Source organism: Panthera leo, chromosome B2, assembly GCF_018350215.1.
Source record: "Panthera leo isolate Ple1 chromosome B2, P.leo_Ple1_pat1.1, whole genome shotgun sequence".
Taxonomy (NCBI): Eukaryota; Metazoa; Chordata; class Mammalia; order Carnivora; family Felidae; genus Panthera; species Panthera leo.
In genome coordinates, this window is record NC_056683.1 from 1,748,067 (window position 1) to 1,768,374 (window position 20,308).

General features: G+C 44.2%; 2 non-coding genes across 2 annotated transcripts; both read left to right on the forward strand.

Annotated features, from left to right (window-relative positions):
- Nucleotides 1–910: 910 nt before the first annotated feature.
- Nucleotides 911–984, forward strand: TRNAT-UGU. The gene has a single exon. It is a non-coding gene; the product is annotated as a tRNA-Thr (tRNA).
- Nucleotides 985–12,644: 11,660 nt separating this feature from the next.
- Nucleotides 12,645–12,717, forward strand: TRNAR-UCG. Its single transcript has one exon. It is a non-coding gene; the product is annotated as a tRNA-Arg (tRNA).
- Nucleotides 12,718–20,308: the final 7,591 nt, after the last annotated feature.

Below are 20,308 nucleotides of genomic sequence, written 5' to 3' on the forward strand. Positions count from 1 at the left end.
ACCCTGGATAATGGAATGTGAGCAGAATCGACAGGTTACTTTTGAGCAGCAGCAAACAAACAGTCCTTGATTTGGCCTTTTTTACTCCTCTGTTGAGAGAACATCAGTGCGTCAGGTAGAGGTGACCCCACCGCCCTGGGCTGGGTCACGATGGACAGAGGGCATGAGCAAGAACTAGACTGCTGCTTTTGTAGTCCCTAGGATTCCTGGGCTTCTGTGATCCACAACACTTGGAAAATGCTGTACTAACAATGTGGTTGGATGAGCGTCAGAAGAGGAGCTTAGGTCTTGACCCTGGTGTTTGCCTGAGTGAACCTGAACAAGTCCCTTACTTCATTGGTGTTGAATGTAAAATAGGGACAATAATGTGCTCAGCACCTTGGGGTTGCCATTCGAGTTCAAGGGGGAAATGCATTCATTCATTCATTAATTCTCAAGTCAGCACACAGTTTGGTTTTGGCTGCAGGAGTAGAACCCAGTGATTCATCTCTTACATACAACACCCCCGCGCTCATCCCAACAAGTGACCTCCTCGATGCCCCTCCCCCATTGTCCCCACCCCCATCAACCTTCAGTTTGTTCTCTGTATGTAAGAGTCTCTTACGGTTTGCCTCCAAAAGGGGAAATAAATTTGAAAGCTTTCAGTAAATTGTAAAGTGCTATAGAAACGTGAGACATTTACAGTATTATTTTCACTTGAAGTCTGGACTCAGATACGCGGTCTGAGTGGCCTCATTTCAGCTCCTGGTTCAGCCACCGCAAGGCACACAAAGTGCCTGCATATGAATGAACCCAGCACGGAAAGTCCTGTTTCTCAAAACAAAACACAAGGTGCGGCGGGGGGGGGGGGGGGGGGGGGGGGGGGGAAGACGTGAATTAAAAGGTACTTATCGAAGCTGGTATTTTGTTTGGCTCCGTGGCTTAGCTGGTTAAAGCGCCTGTCTTGTAAACAGGAGATCCTGGGTTCGAATCCCAGCGGGGCCTGGCCGCTGCCTTTTAGCTGGGGAGGGGGCGCGCGGTGCTGGGGGCCACCTCCTGGGGTTGAGCCCACCCTTAAGACCAAGAAAGAGCTACCACCAGTTTTGAGGATTTTCTGGAACAAAGGTTTTTCTGACTCGGGCAGAGATTCCATAAACCGGGAACCGGTGATTGACGATTAAAAGCGGGGCGTCTTCGGGGCTATGCTGGCGCATCCGCTTGGACAAAAGAGCGCGCCGAGCATCCGGCAGAGGTCGTGAGGACGCGGCTCCTCCCCCCGGGGCCGCCGCACACGCGCGGTTTGGCTGCGTTGTGCGCACGAGCCGAGTTCTCGGCCGCGTTTGTGGAATGAATACACGAGGCTTGAATGAGTGAGGAATGGAGCCTCAGGGCGTCGTCCCCTATTTCCTACCCGGTCCGAGGAAGGTCTCTCCCCTCTACCGCCCCTCCCTTCCCCGCCTTGTCTCCTGGTGTCCTTCCCCCGCTCTGCCCACACCCCTCCCCCAGCCCTCCTGCTGTCCGCCTAGTGTCCTTCCCCCACCCACAACTCCATGCACGCCCCTCGCCTAGCCCTCTGCCCTGGGATGGAGGCCTTTAGTCCTCGGCCTGGGTCCCCCAGGGGGCCGGGAGCGGGGGTGAGGGGAGAGCGTGAGAGCGCAAGGTCAGCAGAGGGGGGGTACCCGCACCCCTCCTCCCAAAAGTCGCAAGAACAATATTGTAGTAACAACATATTTCGGTTTTTAATCTCCCAATGGAAGGGTGAATGAAAAGCAGCAAATCAGAATACTTACTCCAGTATGATTTTATTTCTGTACGTTTAGAAACACAAAACTGCTGTGTGTGGGTGCGCATGTATTTAGTCAAGCAGAAAACATGAGCGAAAAGAAGGGCAACCACTACGGGGTACTGGCTACTTCTGCAGAATGAGATGGGGCCGCGTCCTCATTTCCCATTTCTTCCACAGACTTCCACTGCAGCGTGGGGGTCTCCGCGGCAGTATAAGCAGGGGTTCCCGGCACAGTCTTTCCCGTAGAAACCCCAAGGCTTTTTCAACATTTACTTACTTACTCGCTTAACTTACTTACCAGAAGACCGAGTTTTTGGCCTGTAAGGAAGTATCTCCTCTCAAGTACGAGAAGATTGGACACCTGTTGACAAAAGACTCAGTGACTGTCCTTAATTTGCTCCAGTGACTGATAGCTTTGGGACAGAGGAGCACAGTCGTCTACTGACAAGGTGGGATTGTCCACTCCCAATCGGCAGGTCTCACCCATGGCCAGCTTGAAGGAAGGACACACTGGGGACAACGTGAATTTCGAATGTATTGCCCTCCATCTTGCCACTGCCTGTCACTACTGATGCCAACTGACAAAAATATTTTAAACCTAAAGATAAACTCTTTTTGGAAATAAGTTTGTTGGTAGTTATGGTGTGAGCCTGTATACAGACATACCTTCAACTGGTCTGAAAACGGGGTGTGCGTGAATATAGGCACACTTCTGCTGAACCTGGAATGGACGTGGTCACTGAAAAATATACGTGTCGATGGCACATTCCCTTCTCTCTATGAACTGACGATACTCCACATGCTCTGAGCTCAATGAACTGGGCAGCCGATATAATACTTCTGGGTTAATTAAGAAAATATGGAGCATCAATTTTTCCAGCATCCCCCTGCCCCCGGCATTGCTTTTGAGCACCATGCGTGGACTAGAAGAAGAAGGAGTAATACTTGGGTGTTACCAACTGGGTGTCTGGGTAGCACCCAAGCTGGTGTGATGTCAAAGGCACCGTATTGGTCTCTGAAGCTGTGGCCTGATCTTGGAGGAAGCAGTCTGAGGAAAAGATGTCAGATAAACCACAAGTGCCTAAGAACAAAACTTGTGATAGCTTTATCTACGTCATCAATGAGAGTATCCATACTTATATATTAAAAGATAGAGGGATACTTGGGTGGTTCCATCGGTTGAGCGTCTGAACTTCAGCTCAGGTCATGAACTCATAGTTCGTGGGTTTGAGCCCCACCTCAGGCTCTGTGCTGACAGCTCAGAGTCTGGAACCTGCATTCGGACTCTGTGTCTCCCTCTCTCTCTGCCCCTCCCCCACCCATGCTCTGTCTCTCTCTCTCTCCTTCAAAAATAAATAAACATTAAAGTGATGTGTGATATATCTTAATTTCTATGTATTTTATTATATATGAATAAGATAATTTTAAACAGTAATAGATAGTGACATGTAGGCTTTAAATGTTACCCTTTAAAATATTATTAATCTTATCAAGCATATTTTAAGACTGAGTTTTTACTACTTTGATTTTAACACCAATTTGAATGTTATGAAGAACAAGTGATTTTGCATATTGACAAGAGTACGTCAGGAAAAAAATGTGCTGAAGAAGTACTCTTTTTAAAATTAAGACTATTTTACATGGGGTCCCTGGGTGGCTCCATCGGTTGGTCGCCTGACTTTGGCTCAGGTCATGATCTTGGAGTCTGTGAGTTTGGGCTCTGCGTCAGGCTCTGTGCTGACATGCTCAGAGCCTGGAGCCTGCTTCGGATTCTGTGTCTTTCTCTCTCTCTGCCCCTCCCTTGCTAGTTCTCTGTCTCCCAAAACTGAATAAAAACATTTTTTACAGGGGCACCTGGGTGGCTCAGTCGGTTAAGCGGCCGACTTCGGCTCAGGTCACGATCTCACGGTCCGTGAGTTCGAGCCCCGCATCGGGCTCTGTGCTGACAGCTCAGAGCCTGGGGCCTGTTTCCGATTCTGTGTCTCCCTCTCTCTGACCCTCCCCCGTTCATGCTCTGTCTCTCTCTGTCTCAAAAATAAATAAACATTTAAAAAAAAAAACATTTTTTACAAAATTAAAATTGAGACTATTTTTTTTTTTACAACCATTTCAAGTTCACAGGAAAATTGAAGGAAGGTACAGAGATTTCCCATAAGATGCAAAGCCTCCCCACCTGGGTGATGCGCTTGTTATTACTCAAAGTTCATCATTTACATTGCAATTCACTCTCGTACATTCTATGGGTTTGGACGAATATGACATGTGTCCATCATTATGGTGTCCTACAGAATAATTGCACGGTCCTAAAAATTCCTGGTCCTTCCCCTATCCATTCCTCCACTCTACCATGAAACCATGGCAGCCACTGAACTCTTTCCTGCCTCCATAGTTTTTGCCTCTTCCAGAGTGTCGTGTCATCCGAATCATACAGTACACAGACCTTTTTTTTCTATTTTTATTTATTTTTGAGAGAGAGACAGAATGCGAGTGGGTTTGGGTTGGGGCAGAGAGAGAGGGAGACACATAGCATAGGGAAACATAGGGACACATAGGGAGAATCTCAAGCAGGCTCCAGACTCTGAGATATCAGCACAGAGCCCGCCACGGGGCTCAAACTCATGAGCCATGAGATCGTGACCTGAGCCGAAGTCCGACACTCAACCGACTGAGCCACCCAGGTGCCCCAGTACACAGACTTTTAAGATTGACTTCTTTCACTTAGTAACGGCACTTAAGGTTTTTTGATGTCTTTTCATGGCTTGACAGATCATTCTTTTTTATCTCTGAATAATACTCCATTGTCTGGATGAACCATAGTTAATTTTTCCAGTCACCTACTGAAGGACATCTTGATTGCTTCCAAGTTTGGGAAATTATGGGTCAAGTTGCTATCAACACCTGTATGCAGCTTTTTGTGTGGACATAAGTTTTCAACTCCTTTGGGTAAATAACAATGAGTGTGATTGCTAGATCATGTGGTGAGAGTGTGTTTACTCTTGTCAGAATCCAACAAACTGTCTTCTGAAGTGGCTGTGCCACCTTGCATTCCCACCAGGGATGAATGAGCGTTGTTGTGGCTCCACACCCACGCCAGCATCTGGTGTTATCAGTGTCCTGGATTTGGATCCTGCTAATTGGTATATAGTAGTAGCTCGTTGCCGCCTTAATTTGCATTTACACAATGATGTATTATGTGGAGCATCTTTTCTATGCTAATTTTCCATCTGAATATCTCCTTAGTGAGGTGTCTTTTCTTTCATTTATTTTTTATTAATTTTTAAAAGGTTTTAATGTTTATGTATTTTTGAGAGAGAGAGAGACAGCGTGAGCGGGGGAGGGACAGAAAGAGAGGGAGGCACAGAATCTGAAGCAGGCTCCAAGCTCTGAGTTGTCAGCACAGAGCCCCACGTGGGGCTCAAACCCACGAACCGTGACTGACTGAGCCAGCCAGGCCGCCCCTCTTTGATCTATTTTTAAACAGTTTTTCTTTTGTTTTTGAGTTTTAAGGGCCCTTTGTATATCTTGAGTATCAGTTCTTTATCAGATATGTATTTTTAAAATTTTTTCCACTCTATAACTTGTCTTCTCGTTCTCTCAACATTGTTTTTTTGCAAAGTGAAAGATTTTAATTTTAATAAAATCCAGCTTATCAATTATTTCTTTTGTGGATCATGCATTTGGTGTCGTATCTAAAAAGTTACTGCCAGACCTAAGGTCATCCGTTATCTTCTAGGGGGGTTGTAGTTTTGCATTTTACATTTGGGTCTGTGATCCATTTGGGGTCATTTTTGTTAAGCGTGTAAAGTCTGTGTCTAGATCACATTTCATGTGGATGTCCAGTTGCTCTAACAGCATCTGTCTTTGCTCCATTGAATTGCATTTGCTCCTCTGCCACAAATCAGTTGACTTTATTTGTGCGTGTCTATTTCTAGACTCCGTTCTGTTCCATTGGTCGGTCTGCCTATCCTGATGACTGCAGCACACCGTCTGGATGACTGTGGCTTTGCAGAAAGTTTGAGGTCAGCAGCGTCAACCCTCTCTTTGCTCTTCTCCAACACCGTGTTGGCTATTCTGGGTCTTTTGCCTCTGCATATAAACTTTAGAATCGTTTTATCAACATCCACAAAATAACTTGCTGGGATTTTGACTGAGATTGCACTGAATCTATAGATGAAGTTGGGAAGATCTGGCATCTTGACAATATTGACTGTTCCTGTCCATGAACATGAACTATTTCCCCATTTAACCAACTTTCCTTTGATTTCATTCATTAGAGTGTTGCAATTATCCTTGTATAGGTCTTTACATATTTATATTTCTTTTTTTGGGTGCTAAAAATGTTGTGTTTTTAGTTTCAGATTCCACTTTCATTGCTGGCATATAGGAGAGCAATTTACTTTCGTAAATTAATCTTGTATCTTTGACCTTACTAGCATCACTTATTCATTCCAGAGGGTTTTCCTCTTTTTTTTTTTTTTTTTTTTGTGAATTCTTCTGGATTTTCTACACAGATGATCATGTCATCTGAGAACAAAGACAGCTTTATTTCTCCTTCCCAATCTGTATACCTTTTATTTGCTTTACTTGTCTTATTGCATTAGCAAGGACTTGTAATACAATGTTGAGAAGGAGTAGTGAGGACATCCCTGCCTTGTACCTGATCTTCATGGCGAAGCTTCCTCTTTCTTACTACAAGTGTGATGTTATCTGTAGGTTTCTTGGATATATTCCTTATAAGGGTGAGAAAGTTCCCCTCTATTCATAGTTTACTGAGAATGGGTGTTGTATTTTGCCAAAGGCTTCCCTCTTTTTCTGCCCTTTGTGGTTTTAATTGAGCATTTTATATGATTCCATTTTCTCTCCTTTCTTAGCATATTGACTATGCTTCTTTTTGTTTACAAACTTGTTTTTAGTGGTTGCCCCAGAGTTTGCAATATATATTTACAGCTAATGTCCATTTTCAAATAATGCAATACTTGTCATGGGTAACGTGAGTACCTTATAATAACAAAACATTCCTGGTACCCTCCTCATGTCCCTTGTATCATTCCTGCCATTCACTTATCAATAAGCAAACATAAGCATATATATATATACATGAGATATATAAAGGAGCATACATAACTGAACACATTGTTGCTATTGTTATTTTGAACCAAACAGTTATTTGTTAGATTAAGAATAAGAAAAACAAAAGTTTTTATTTTACCCTGACGTGTTCCTTCTTGAATGCTCTCCCTTTTCTAGTGTAGATCTGAGTTTCTGACCTATATTGTTTTTCTTCTTCTCTTTAAAAAAACTCTTTTAACAATTCTTGCAAAACAGGTCTACTGGCCACAAATTTGTTTAATTTTTGTTTATCTGAGAATGTCTTCATTTCTCCTTCACTTTTAAAGAATAAGTTTGTAGATTACAGAATTCTAGTTTGGTGAGGTTTTTTTCTTTCAGCATGTTAAGTATTTCTTGTTTGTATAGTTTTTGAGGAGAAATCGGATATAATTCTTACCTTTGTTCCTCTGTCGATAAGATGCATTTTCCTCTGACTTCTTTCAGAATTTTTTCTTATTTTCCCTTCCTTCCTTCCTTCCTTCCTTCCTTCCTTCCTTCCTTCCTTCCTTCTTTCTGTAGTTTTAAGATGATATGTGTAGAGGGATGCCTAGGTGCCTCAGTCGGTTGAGCCTTGACTTCAGCTCAGGTCATGGTCTTATGGTCCCTGAGTTTGAGCCCAGTGTGAGGCTCTGTGCTAACAGCTCAGAACCTGGAGCCTGCTTCGGATTCTGTGTCCCCTCTTTCTCTTATGCTGTCTCTCTCTCTCTCTCTCAAAAATAAACATTACAATTTTTTTTAAAAAAGATAAGATGTGTAGGTATAGTGTTTTTTTCCGCTGTTGTTGTTTATTTTGGTTTGATTTTAGGTGGTGGGTTTTTTTCTGCTTGTTTGGGGTTTTTTGGTGTTTTCTTGTTTTTTTGTGGGTTTGGGGGTTTGGTTTTTTTGGTTTGTTGTGGGGGAGGGCATTTTTTATGCTTGGTGCTTTCTGGATCTGTGATTTGGTGTCTGAAATTAATTTGGGAGGAATTCTCAGTCATTATTATATCAAAAATGTCTCCCATTACCTTCTCTCTTTCTCCTTTCCTGTATTTCCATCATGCATATGTTACACCATTTGTAGTCGTGCCTTGGTGCTTGGAGGTTCTGGTCTGGTTTTTGTTTGTTTAGTCATTGTTCTGTTTGCTCCTTGGTATGAAGGAAAAAAAGACGTTAACATTTCTCTCTCCTCAACCTTGACCACAATTGCCACAAGTTCTTTCTGAAAGACTTTTAGCAATTTCACTAAAATGCTCATCTACTTAACGATGTTACTTATGTTAAGAATTCTGTACCACCAAGCCAATTACCTCAAACTGAACTCCCTTCTGTCTTTCTGAACGACCAATTTTTATCTGAGAAAGTAATTGCTTTAATTACACAAAGTGCACAAGAATATTGGCAGCGGTAGATTGAAACTGATGTCCTCAAAGAGACTGGAGCGTAACCCGGGACGTGGGGTCCTTTAGCCCTCTACCGTGTTGGAGACGTGCACGCAAGAAGTAGTTTTACTTCTAAAAGATGCAAGAATGTATTTTGTAAGAACGCAGAGTTGACAACCTAATTCTCACATCCCCCACTATAAATACTGGTCAGGGGCTTCAATTCTTTCAAACTGGGGCAATTAATTGAAATATGCATTTGGATTGTCCACTCAATTCCTACCAATGCAAGGTCACTTCCCCATCCTTCCAAATCGACCGCCACCTAAGCAGCTTTCTCAGCTCTTACTATGGGCCAGCTTCCAGCGAAGACTGCTGCCGTGAGCTCTGTTACCTGTGCTGTGTGCTCTGAGACACCACCACGGCAGGGACTGGGCCCTCAGAGGAACAATCACTATAGTGAGAGGATCCATCCTCGAGGGAGTGAGTAGAAATTCCAGTGCCCTCAGCGACACTGGCATTCCCACGGTGTGGAAATCAAGTCCCGTGTTTAACAGTTGCTTTGCTGGGCTGTGGAAGGTTGTCGCTCGTCTACCTTTTTGTCTAGTTTGTCCTGTTTCATCCTTGCCCCTTTTCAACTTGTCCATTGCTCCTTTATGTAATTACAGAAGGATGCAAATCACACGTGCTGCTTGCAGCGGTATTTGTAGTGAAGCTCAACATTCCTGTAGTGACCCAGCAAGCCCACTCCCAAGTACATACCTGTCCTGTCGTCATTCAGCTGAAAGCAAGTGGTCTCCCCCACCCCCTGCATGTGGTTTAAATCACAAGACTGATAATGCTATAGGTGCACCAGGAAGCTATGAAAATGTTTACTCACATTATGAGGCTTTCTGGGGAGAGCAGACAAGGCTCCCAGGCAGGTCCAAAAATGGCTTGAGAGAGCAGGAGGGGTGGAGCTGGGCAAAGGTTCCCAAGTGGGAGCCGGGGCTAGTGTGGTTTGACCTTCCCACTGGAGCCAAGAGAGGGAGCTTCTGCACTTTCTTATGAGCTGGTTTAGATGTGAGGGAGTGATGGGTCTTGAAAGCGATCAGCAAACTTCAGTAACAGTCAAACTCCTAGCTACAATACCCAAGAGAAATTTGTGCACAGGTCCACCCACAAAACACATTTACAAGCGTGTCCTTAATAGCCCTGTGCATGATATCCCCAAACTGGAAACAACCCAAATGTCCATCATGAACAGAACGGACCAATAAATTGTGACATATGCATGCCATTCAGCAAAAAAGAACATTGTTAATTGCAACAACAGGAGAAGCCAGGCATAAAAGAGCACATCCTGTATAATTCTACTTACATAAGTGATTAAAATGTGCAATACTGAAAAGTGTCAGAAGAGAGTGGTGACCCTTATGAAGAGAGTGGTTACGAGGTGCATGAGGAGAGCTTCTGGTGAGGTTCTATTTCTTGACATAGCCCAAGGGACAAAACTGAGTTCTGGGTTTCATTTGATGGAAATAGTGGCAATAAATTGGAACAAAAGATCTGGGTGAAGATTCAGAGATATGTTCTCTTTGTAAACATTCAGTGATCTGTATACATGTATGTTGTTGTGGTTTTTTTTTGGATTAAGCAATTTATTTAGCTCAGAATAATATTAAGAATCAGATAATCCAACTTCAGTGTCTATGCTCTTAACTGGTACACTACTCTGGTAACACGAATATAAAAAACATATTACATGTAATTTACCAGTTTTTAAAATTATTTATCTATTTTTTTAATTTACATCCAAGTTTGTTAACATATAGTGCAACAATGATTGCAGGAGTAGATTCCTTAGTGCCCCTTACCCATTTAGCCCATCCCCCCTCCCACAACCCCTCCAGCAACCCTCAGTTTGTTCTCCATATTTATGAGTCTCTTCTGTTTTGTCCTCCTCCCTGTTTTTATATTATTTTTGTTTCTTTCCCTTATGTTCATCTGTTTTGTCTCTTAAAGTCCTCATATGAGCGAAGTCATATGATTTTTGTGTTTCTCTGACTGACTAATTTCGCTTAGCATAATACCCTCCAGTTCCATCCACCTTGTTGCAAATGGCAAGATTTTATTCTTTTTTATTGCTGAGTAATACTCCATTGTATATATATACCACATCTTCTTTATCCATTCATCATCGATGGACCTTTGGGCTCTTTCCATACTTTGGCTATTGTTGCTAGTGCTGCTATAAACATGGGGGTGCATGTGTCCCTTCGAAACAGCACACCTGTATCCCGTGGATAAATGCCTAGTAGCGCAATTGCTGGGTCGTAGGGTAGTTCTATTTTTAGTTTTTTGAGGAACCTCCATACTGTTTTCCAGAGTGGCTGCACCAGTTTGCATTCTCACCAGCAGTGCAAAAGGATTCCTCTTTCTCCGCATCCTTGCCAACATCTGTTGTTGCCTGAGTTGTTAATGTGAGCCATTCTGACAGGTGTCAGGTGGTATCTCATTGTGGTTTTGATTTGTCTTTCCCTGATGATGAGTGATGTTGAGCATTTTTTCATGTGTCGGTTGGCCATCTGGATGTCTTCTTTGGAAAAGTGGCTATTCATGTCTTTTGCCCTTTTCTTCACTGGATTATTTGTTTTTTGGGTGTTGAGTTTGATGAGTTCTTTATAGATTTTGTATACTAACTCTTTCTCTGATATGTCGTTTGCAAATATCTTCTCCCATTCTGTTGGTTGCCTTTTAGTTTTGCTGATTGTTTCCTTTGCTGTGCAGAAGCTTTTTATTTTGATGAGGTCTCAATAGTTCATTTTTGCTTTTGTTTCCCTTGCCTCTGGAGACGTGTTGAGTAAGAAGTTGCTGCAGCCAGGATCAAAGAGGTTTTTACATGTATGTTTGAGCACTTTCCCACATGCTTTTTATACTTCAATTAAAAAAGAAAAGCCACTAATTAAGAAAGAATATTTCCATTTTATCTCTCTCTCTCACTCTGAAATAACCAGTATAATAATACTTGTGATAATCATTCTCTTGCTTTTATATACTACTACACATGTATCCATAAAAAAATAGATTATTTAGTATGTTTAGTTTGTAGTTTCTATACATGAAACCATGCTATATTTGTTTTTGGGTATTTCCTTATTACTGAAATATTATCATGTGACTATCTTGTTTTGTGTGGTATCTAGATTTTTCTTTGTTGCATGCAATTGCTTTTGTAAATTTTTATAGCTATCAGGAAAATGTGTTAAAATTCTTTTGCTAGTTATAATAGTTTATTTTTGTTTGTTTAGTTGATCTTTTACACAAGCACACAATCTGTTAAAAAAAAGGGGGGGAGAGACTTTGTTTCTTCCTTTCTAGTCATTACACCTTTTTAATTTACATGCTTTTTCTGCTTGTACTAAGGTGCACATAACTTTTTTCTTTTAATTTCTGGATGTGCTGAATCATAAAAACTTTTTTTAATGCTAGATTGACTTTCAATTTTTGGTATAAACCCACGCTTGTCACAATTTTTAAGCACTGTTGGATCTAGTTTGCTTTTTTTTTTTTTTTTTCTTTAAGGGATATTTGCCTTTACATCCATGATTGAGATTCGGCGGTGATTTTCCTCTCTCACCTGTCTTGGCCTGGCTTTGACATCAGGATGAGGTCGGTCGTATAAAATGAGATGGAAAGCTTCCCTCTGGGACTATGTTTGTAAGTGTTTTGTGTCCAGTTGAAATTATTCTCCTTGGAATATTTTGTAGAACCTCCAGATGAAAATATCTGGGTTTGGGGTTTTCTCTCTGGGAAAAAATGGACTATTTATTCAGTTTGTTGAATGATTTGGGGCTATTCCACTGTGTGGCTCCAAACAGGACGGACATTTCTCGGTCGTGCACGGTGTCTGGGACCTTCTGGGGCCTCATACAAAGGTCGGGGGAGGCTCTGGCGTCTCCATCCTGCACGGCTTCCAGGAGAGCAGGCCGAGGAGGCCCTGGATCCCGCCCTACCTGAGGCTGTCCCAGCGGGGTTGGGGCTGAGCTGAGCCGTCGCAGGAGGGGCTCTCTGTCCCACTCCTGGTGATTTTCCTTTACTCCCAGGGCGTCTCCGTTCTGACCTCTCAAGGTGACCTGGGAGCCTGTGGCCCTGATCACAGAGGGACTTTCAGTCCTTTTCTCCCGTCTTTACCGTTGGAAGCAGCTGGCTGAGCTGCACGAGGGAGGTGCGGGGTCCGGGTGAAGGCAGAGGCGAGGAGGGAGTCACAGCTTGTCAGCAGGTGGATCATGCTGCGTTTGTGAATGTCAACCGCGCTGCCTCCGAACCGGGGTTAACCGAGAGGGCGCCATCACTTTAGAGAGCAACGCACGGACAGGCCAGAGTCTAGATTCGCAACACTTGTAGTAGCTTTTGCGACAAAGACGCCGTGGGACCACGTGGCCTAATGGATAAGGCGTCTGACTTCGGATCAGAAGATTGAGGGTTCGAATCCCTTCGTGGTTGCTGTTCCCTTTTTCACTCTCACATCCCTGTCCGACCCTTCAGTCGCTGGAAGGACGTGCGACAGTGCGTCTCAGGTGCACAGTTGTGCGGGGACGCACGCGAGCGGCCCCCCCCTCCCCACCGTGCCGGGCAGGTGCACCGGGGTGGGGAAGCGCAGCGGGGCTCGGAGGCTGAGGAGCTCTGCTCTCCCGACCCTGTAGCACGGGTCCCTGTAGGTCACTTAGGTCCGTGACGACCATCCTCCCCCTTCCCTTCCCGGTGGCGGGCGGCCGCGCTCAGTGACTTAAGAGCAGACGCACAGAAAACCTGTTATCTTGCGCGACTTGTCTCTTAAGTCAGTTTAAATGTTGCCTCTTTCGAAAGGAGGACCCCTCACACCTTAGATCCGAGGTGGTGACTCCCGCTGAGTCGGACTGACGCCCCCCCCTCCCCCCATGGCCGCTGGACCACCTGCAGATCTGCGCACCTGGGCTCGGCAGGTGCACCTGTCCCGGTGCCCTGGACCCAGCGCGGAGACCCCCGACCTGCAGGGGAGGGGAGCCCAGCGAACCGGGACCAACACGGCGCAGCTACCGCGGCAGTGAAAAGAATCTGGGCAAATACACCTGAGTATTTAGACGAAGTGGACGAAATGTTAGAACAGCATGACGTGTCAAGGGAGGTTCGAGAAGGAATATCAAATGTGAATATTCTTAAACGATGAAATATTTTGAATTAGCTGTCAAAAGTCCTACCTAGAAAATTCCGTGTCCCGAGGCTTACCGAGGACTTCTTTAAACTATTCAAAGAAGAAATCAATCTGACCAGACATAGCTCTTCTGAGGCAGAGCAGGGCCTGGGCCCGGGTCCCCTCGACCCTCCCCACACGGTCCCCGTCGGGGAAGAGAACTGCCCGCCTCCAGCACACCCTGCAGGAACGCGGACGCGGGTGTGGCCACAGGCTGGCCGACCCCGGACCAAAGCCGTCTGCACCCGGAGGGGCCCCAGCGCTGACCTCCCCCCTCTCCCCTCATTGTAACAGTAAATGTCACACCCGGGGTGGAGATCACAGCCAGGGTCCCCGCCTCCGCGTGCTCGCTCTTCACCCCTCTCCCGCCCACCTGTCCTGGGGTGAGCCCACCGTCCGTCCGGCCGCCTCCGGGATGCGGGGCAGCAGCCCCAACTCAGGCGAGCCCGACGCTCCTGGTGGGCCGCGCGGGTCAGCTCCTGCTGCGGGGCGAGCCCAGGGCCCGGGGAGGGGACACTTCCACAGTGTAGGGAAGGAGACCCACAATTACGTTTGCAGAAAGCCATAATGAGATTGTCTTCCAGGTAATGTACATTTTATTTTATTTAGTTAATGTACATCTTAAATGGCTTTATAAGGTATAGTTTGCTTAGAATCAACTGCATATATTTAAACATATGTATGAGTTTGACATAGGTATAGCTCAAGAAGCCATCACTACAATAAAGGTAAGGAACACAGGCCACACCCCCAAAAGTGTCCATCAGTGCCCTTTTGTAACCCCTGTCCCCTCCCACACCCACTGCTTCCTGTCAGTATGTTTGTAGTTTTATGAAACATTATAACTTATAGCTTATACAAGTTATACATTATAACTTGTAGTTATCTGGAATTTATGTAAATGAAATCCTACAATATGGGCTCTCTTTACTCTTTCACTCACATCATTATTTTGAGACTCATCCATGATGCTTGTATCAATAATTCACTTCTTTTTATTGCTGGATAGTATTCTGTTCTATGGACATACCACGTCTGCCTGTTGGTGAATATCTCCAGTTACGAATAAAACTGCTATGAACAGTTGTATATAAGCCTTTGTGTGGATATACTCTTTCAGCTTTCCTGAATAAATACCTAGCAGTGGAGTGGCTGGGCCATATGGTAGGTCCATATTTAACGTTTTAAAAAGAAACTGCCCAACCAAGGCTGGTATTACCTTCATACCTAACCTGATGGGGACATTATGAGAAAGGAAGACCATCAGTCAGTCTCCCTCTTGAACATAGATACAAATTATAATGAAAGTTAAGGAACTGAACACAGTCATGTTTAAAATTGTAAGTGATTTTGGTCTTAAGTTTATACCAAGATTACAAGGTTAGTTTATCATTAAAAATTAAATCATTCCTGGGAATGCAAACTGGTGCAGCCACTCTGGAAAACACTATGGAGGTTCCTCAAAGAACTAAAAATAGAACTACCCTATGACCCAGCAATTGCACTACTAGGGATTTATCCAAGGGATACAGGTGTGCTGTTTCAAAGGGACACATGCACCCCCATGTTTATAGCAGCTCTATCAACAATAGCCAAAGTATGGAAAGAGCCCAAATGTCCATCGATGGATAAATGGGTAAAGAAGATGTGGTATATATATACGATGGAGTATTACTCGGCAATCAAAAAGAATGAAATCTTGCCATTTGCAACAAGGTGGATGGAACTGGAGGGTATTATGCTAAGCGAAATTAGTCAGAGAAAGACAAATATCATATGATTTCACTCATTTGAGGACTTCAAGAGACAAAACAGATGAACATAAGGGAAGGGAAACAAAAATAATATAACAACAGGGAGGAGGACAAAACAGAAGAGACTCATAAATATGGAGAACAAACTGAGGGCTGCTGGAGGGGTTGTGGGAGGGGGGATGGGCTAAATGGGTAAGGAGCGCTAAGGAATCTACTCTTGAAATCATTGTTTCACTATATGCTAACTAATTTGGATGTAAATTTTAAAAATCAGTCAATCAATCATTCCAATTTGCACATTAAGGATGAAAAACCCCCCTCCCCCCAAAAAAGAATGAAGTAAACCCTGCGATCACCTCAATAGAGACAAAAAAAGTACTTGATAAAATTCAGCATTCAGTCATGATCAAAACTCCAAGCAGCCTAGCAATAGAAGGCAACTTCTCTAACCTGGCATCTTTCAGAAAGTATAGTTAACATCACCTTAAATGTGAAATATCGAACGTATGTAGAATAATGAGAACATTCTGTTTGAGCTTGGTAACTAATCAAGGATACCAGCTATAATCATTTCTATTGAAGATTATGGATCTCTGTGTGCCTCATTCATCGCCTTGGGCAGTCATGCCCACACAAGGAATAAAAGGTTAAATGACTGGAAAGGAAGAAAGAAAAGTGCCGTTATTCTCAGATGATGTGATGATATATGAAGGTAAGTTGTTAGATTATATAGATCTATCACAATATACCAGCTCGTAAGATCTAATCGATGTTAATGTACCAGGCCTGAATACACAAAGAGATTGGCTGTAAGCGTATGTTACACACGATGATAAAACAAGGGGGTGGAGAATACAACCTGCTCCCCTCACTTACAATAAGCCCTTTCCTTTTTACTCCACAGCAGCCTGCGAATCCAATAGACAACTTTTATTTATTACAGTTTTCATTGTTTATTTTTTACCAGTTGGTGAAGGCTGCATTTAGGGGCTCTGAGAGAGTGATACAAGGCAAACTGGGAGCAGCTGACGTGGCTGAAACCCTCCTGCTCTGTGTGCCTGCTGGACCCAGTCCCTTCTGTCCCCCTGTCTCCTCTGGGCGCTTTCTGGAGCTGAAGTCCAGGTACAGCTGATTCTGGGCCCAGCTGGGGCTGGTGGGTCGGGAGGCTTTGAAGGCTTTTTTTGAAGACAGAAACCATTTCTCTCTCTAGAATTCTGAGCTCTTCTTGGGGCTTCTAATCTGAGAATAATCGAGCAAGGACACCAAAATGGGCCTCAAAAACCCCAGAGCCCCTCAGAACAGTCATGCAGAGATCTCCCTCTGCCATTGCCCACAGACACTCCGGCCTTCAGTCCCACACCACTGCATGATAATAATTCCTGCCTCGTGAGATGAAACATTAATACGTTGTTCCAAAGTACGCCCTGGGTTGTTTTAGACCAGTCTGGGAACACACAGAAGGGGACTTGACTGTCAGGAAAGGGGAAGTTTATATACTCACAGATCCCCGGAAACAGAAGCTGTGGCCTGTCACGAAGGGGAGAGGGGAAGCGCCAGGTCAGTCAAGAGGCAGAGAAGGGGGAGGCGGATGTGGGCTAGAGACTTTACTGTGGTCTCTGTGGGAAGGAGTGTGTGAGACAGGGAGACAGGCTTAAGCACGGGGCAGTTTGGATAAGTTTGGGGGCTGTCCCTGGCTATCTGGTGTCTGGCCCTGGGGTGATGAGGGCAGGATAGTGGACCAGGGCATAAGGGCTTGATTAAGGCAAACGTTTGGAGCCTGGATTCTGGACTGGTTGGTTTGCACAGAAAAGGCATGGGGTTGTTTCCTACCTCTGGGAATTGATTAGCCCGCAGGGACAAGGACAGTCTTTCTCTAGGGTTGCCGAGGTCCCAAGACGTCAAAGCATCAGGAAATACAGAAAATTAAAAATACGATTAACACACATATATAAAGCACTGAGCATGAGGCATGACGTTTGGCCTGTCCACAATAAATTATATTTATCATTTACATTATGTATTTTAAGCTCAGAGGGGATAAAGTGATGTGTATGCCACATCATGTGGTTAATAGCAATGGAAGGAACCCAATTTCTGTATTCCTACTTTAGGGCTCACCTGTTGTTACTAGTTCCTAACCATCTATGACATTAACCTTTGCTCCCCTTGTAGAAATTATCTCTTGAGTGGTAAGGAAACTCTTTATGGGCCCGATTTCACTGTTCAGATCAAGTAAAGACTCTGCTTTCCCAGATCTCTGAAGCTCTGGTAAGCTTGTGAGTACCTTCGGAGCATGCCTCCTGCATGAGAAGAGCAAATAGTCCAGATCCTACAGAAAACATGGTAGGCTTACTTCAGAACTCCCAGCTGAAAGTATGACCTATCCCTGTTGCAACCAGGTTAAGAGTAAAAAAAATTGAGGCTGAAAGAGCTTTGCCTACTCACAGGGCCTTAGCTGCCCTGGGCCAGTAGACTACCACTGGAACACTCAGATCCCAGAGTTCTCAGCCTCTCATGACCCAGGTGTCCATTCTGGCTCACATCCTGGTGAGGACAGAGTCCATGGGGCCAGAGGGTGTTGTGGGAGTCTAGGCTTGGAAGATAGGAAGGGGGGAAGGCAGAGAAGGGGGGAATAAGGAAAGATAGAAGAAGATGGGGGGTAAGAAGATGAGAGAAAGAAGCATGCAGGAAGAGAACATCGACATTCACAAGCTGCCTTCCACGTGCCAGCCATCTTCAAATACATCACATTTAATCCTCACTAATCTTCAGGGGGTTATTAGTGTGCCCATTAGATCAATATGGGAGTCAACACAGAGAGAAAATAAACAATATGTGTCAGTTGGTTTTCCTAAAAATCCCAAGTGTTCCAAAACCACTAATAATAATAATAATATCTAATGATAAAGACTTTTGGAAGATGGGAAGACAGTAATGCATGAAGGCAGAACACAGAGCTGGAATACAAGAGAAAGGGAGGGAAGAAAAGCGATGTGGGGAATTCAGGAGCACAGACCTCCGGGATCACGAGGCGTTCCGAAGCCAGCGTCACATAATTTCCCTGAGTGGGGCTTCTGGGTGGCTCTGTCTGTTAAGTATCTAACTTTTGATTTCAGCTCAGGTCATGATCCCACAGTCATGGGATTGAGCCCCCAAGTCAGGCTCTGCACTGAGTGTGGAGCCTGCTGAAGATTCTGTCTCCCTCTCCCTCTCTGCCCCTCCCCCACTCGCATGTGCGCACTCTCTCTCTAAGATAAAATTTTTAATGCCCCTGAGCTAGGGGTGATCTCACGTAGACCTCAGCCTCTTCAAGGAAGAAACCATTTATTAACTAAACCAAGATTGGTGTATTTTAAATTCCACACACCCCTCCTGTTATTTGGGATAAAAAATGAACAATTCAATAGTCTCTGCCGTGAGAAGCTTGATGTCAAGGATGTCAACAAGCAGAAGTCCTGCCTTTGCAGCTCTGATCCTGCCGTGATGGCCCCACAGACTGGCTGTGGTGTGTGTGTGGACATGCTTTGTAAAAAGCTTACAGCAGAAAGGAACCGGGGAGAGATAAACCCACCGTAGCAGGAAAGTGGTACAATATTACCTTGGACTGAAGAAAACAATGCCATTTAACACCCATTTGCTTCGGTCTTCTCCAACAAGGAAAAATCATATTATTTTTTAAAATATTAACTCATTTTATCATCACACAATCTTTTTTTAAAAATTTCTTTAGTACTCTTTATGCCCAATGTGGGGTTCAAACAACCCCCAGATCTGGAGTCACATGTTGTACAAAGTGAGCCAGCTGGGAGCCCCAGAAAAATTATATTTAAAGTGGGAAAAGAAAAGGATTGAAGAGGAATATGAGGCTAAATTGTGAACGAATGCTAGGGAACTTTTTTTTTTTTTAGGGAACCTTTTACCTACTTGTAGTTTTTAAGGCGGACACGCTGTGAAGGCCTGTGGAGTGTGGTAATCACTGAGGAAAGGCTTAGGTTTACAAAGGACAACCCATAAGACAAACGTAAGTCAAGCCCAAGTAGAATCCTAGGTCTGGGGTCTAGGCTCTCTGTGGACATTTCTTGCTACATTTGAACTGATTTGGTGGAACATATAATATGTGTGCTGATTACATTTGCATGTGATTTCTAACTATCAGTTGATCAGTTATGATCACTGATCAGCTTGACATCCCAAATTGCTATTGACCAGAGGGTGCATTAAACTTGGGAGAAATCAATTGCCCAGCACAATATTGGAGATTAACAGCACCTCATAAAAACAAGGTTCGTGCGTTTTAGTTGACCATAAGCTACACTTTTTTTAAGCTACACTTATTTTTTAAGTAATGCCAAAACTAAAAGCAACTTTGACAAATAATGCATTTCCAGAGTACTTAAGGAATTCCTATAAGTAATAAACAAACCAGAAAAACCCAGAAAAAAAACGGGGAAAACTATTGAGTAGTCACTTCCCCGCAAAGAAAGATGTCTGAAAGATCAGGAAACATGTGAAAAGGTGACAAACTTCAAGTCAGCAGAAAAGTGGAAATTAAAACTTCAATAAGGTACTACTGAATGGAAGACTTTTTTTTTAACGTTTTTATTTATTTTTGAGACAGAGAGAGACAGAGCATGAACAGGGGAGGGTCAGAGAGAGGGAGACACAGAATCTGAAACAGGCTCCAGGCTCTGAGCGGTCAGCACAGAGCCCGACGCGGGGCTCGAACTCATGGACCGCGAGATCGTGACCTGAGCCGAAGTCAGCCACTTAACCAACTGAGCCACCCAGGCACCCCCTGAATGGAAGACATTTAAAAAGAGTGAAAATATTAAGTGTTTGCAAGTATACAGAACAACTATAACTCTCCTATAATCATGGACTGTGTCCCCCCAAATTCTTATGCTGAAGCCCTAACCCCCAATATGATGGTATTAGAAGGTGGTGCCCTTGGTATGTTGTTGAGATTATATCATGAAGGTGGAGCTGTCCCATGATGGGATGGGAGCCTTTATAAAAAGAGGAAGAAACACCAGAGTTTCCTCGCCGCCGTGTGGGGACGTACCAAGAAGACAGACACCTGCCAGCTAAGAAGACAGCCCTGCCCACGCTG